The following is a 2,512-nucleotide window of genomic DNA, read 5'->3' on the forward strand; positions in this document are numbered from 1 at the left end:
CCTCAACAGTCTTTGAGGCACCATGAAGCTGTTATAAAGCCATGACTGATGCTGCCTCTTGCTGGAAGCATGACTGACACTTTATAAAGGTGATTCATGCCAGCTGCCATGGTGCAACTATAGTTCCAGCTACTTGGGAGGCTGAGGAGGGAGAATCACTTGAGCCCAAGAGTTCAAGGCTAGTCTGGGCAACATAGTGAGACTACCTCAAGAAAAAAAAAAAAAAGCAAAAGGTGATTCTCTAGAGAGCGAGCTCTTGGATATTGGAGAGTGGTAATATAATGATCCCATTTTTGCCTACTTAGAAGAAACTCCTCTCCTTTAGCTGTATGGGGACTGTTATTTCAAGCAGAAAGGACATCAGCAAAGAATAAAACCGATACCTTTTACTTTCCACATTACAATAGTTCTCAAGCAAAGCTTGGATTTTCTACTTAATCAGTATTGATCCAAAGGTATCCAGAATGAAGTGACCTTCAGCATTTATCCTTTGCTAATCTTGCTATTATGAATCCAGAAATTGATATGATACATTTCAAGGGTGCAACTTAAAGTAAGTATACACAACATGTAAGGCTGACAATTGCCCCATATTTTAGTGAGAAAAACATCAAAAAAACTTCTCAAATTGTTTTCAAGTGGCATAGCCAATGAGTATTTTTTTAAAGCTGCAAACAAATAAATGGTACTGATACTGTGTTAAAGGCCCCCTGAGTATGCTTCCATCATAGCATCTCCATCCTCCAACTACAATAAATGCTAAGACTGATTAAGCCCTTAGATTAAAAGGCCATGTCTACAGGAAATACTACAGGATCTGCTGCTGTCTCCATTAAGGCAAACCATTTCTAAATGATGGTGAAAGGAATGTTTATGAAATCTCCCAATTCTAAATGACATGAAAAGAAAGTACAAAAACAGCAAGACAATGGGTACATATGTAGAATCATACCATCTTTTCATCATGCAACATTGGCTTCTCACATCAGGAAGATTAAATAGAATATTTATATATATTCTTTGTACACATTTTTCTCTCCCTCTGTGAGTACACATGTACTTGTCCTTGCCTGGGTCTCCAAGGCTACATGTGGTAATGGGCTACATTTTCTGAACAAGAGTCCAGTTTGGTTTTGTTTCTTGCTGAAGATATGTTCTAGGTCTTCTCTTAATTTTTTCGGATATCCACATACACCACAGACTGACTTGTTAATTTTGTCACTCTGATGTCCACTAGAGTGGTCTAACTGTGCATATATGACTGGGCCCTGGTGAGATCCAGAAGGCAGACTCTTTACAAGACCCTCAGTGTCAGAGGGGGACTTCTGAGGAGCCTGCTTAACTGGTAACAAACTCTCTGATGTACTGCAGCCAGTTTAATCCTGTTTAGAGTTTTTCCTTCTATAGAGGACAGCCAGAATCATGCTGATGAGCAGAGTGAGACTAGGACCACAGCAGTAACTATGCCCACCACTACCCAAACTGGAAACACAGGCAAACTCTCTTTCTCTATGACACAGAGCCTAATGTGTCCAGGCTGGACAACAATGTCAGGAGGGTTTTTGACATCACAGATATAGGTGCCATTGTGTATAAACTGCATATTTTCTATGTTGATTGATGCATCTTTCTTGTCAATGTCTCCAGCCCAGCTGATTCTGTATCTAAATGGTGGATAATTCCCAAGGTACACTTGCCCTTGGGAGTAGTGGCAAAATCACACGGTGGTGTCGGCCTCCTCTGGCTGGAAGCTCCAGGAGACTGAGGTCAACCCACCAGTCGTATTAGTAGACTTGAACTTGCAGGTCAGCTTCCCTTGTGTACCATTTGCCACGAAGATTTCTTTTGGTAAATATACTTCCAAGGCTGATACTCCAGCTGTCAAGAGCCCCAGCGCCACCACCAGAACCGACCACAGCCAGCGCCTCCTGTCTGGGGCTGTAATCACTGCCCCGGCTCTGGTGGGTGCTGCCATCATCCAGCCACTGCAGTCACCGCTGCTGCGCCCCTGAGCCCAGGTCCCTGCTGAGGTTGGCTTGGCTTGGGGAAGAGGGTTCTGATCTCTTCACCACCTGCACTGTGTGGCACCTCCATGCTGCGCTCCCTACTCTGGCCCCAGCCATGACTTGCCAGCTCTACACCCTAGCCTGAGCCCTGCTCTGGCCACACTTGGCTAATTTTTTTATGTTTAGTAAAGATGAGGTTTCACCATGTTTGCCAGGCTGGTCTCGAACTCCTGACCTCAAGTGATTTGTTCACCTCGGCCTCTCAAAGTGCTGGGATTACATGTGTGAGCCACTGCACCTGGTCATAGTATGAATATTTATTTATTTATTTATTTTTCAAGACAGAGTCTCACCCTGTCGCACAGACTGGAGTGCAGTGGCACAATCCCGGCTCACTGCAACCTCTGCCTTCTGGGTTCAAGTGATTCTCTTGCCTCAGCCTCCTAAGTAGCTGGGATTACAGGCACACACAACCATGCCCAGCTAGTTTTTTGTATCTTTAGTAG

At 44.1% G+C, this 2,512-nt stretch overlaps 1 pseudogene; it reads right to left on the minus strand.

Annotated features, from left to right (window-relative positions):
- Window positions 1-745: 745 nt before the first annotated feature.
- LOC129040650 (myelin protein zero-like protein 1) lies at window positions 746-1,975 on the minus strand (annotated as a pseudogene).
- Window positions 1,976-2,512: the final 537 nt, after the last annotated feature.

This window comes from Pongo pygmaeus, chromosome 6 (assembly GCF_028885625.2).
Source record: "Pongo pygmaeus isolate AG05252 chromosome 6, NHGRI_mPonPyg2-v2.0_pri, whole genome shotgun sequence".
In the NCBI taxonomy this organism is placed as follows: Eukaryota; Metazoa; Chordata; class Mammalia; order Primates; family Hominidae; genus Pongo; species Pongo pygmaeus.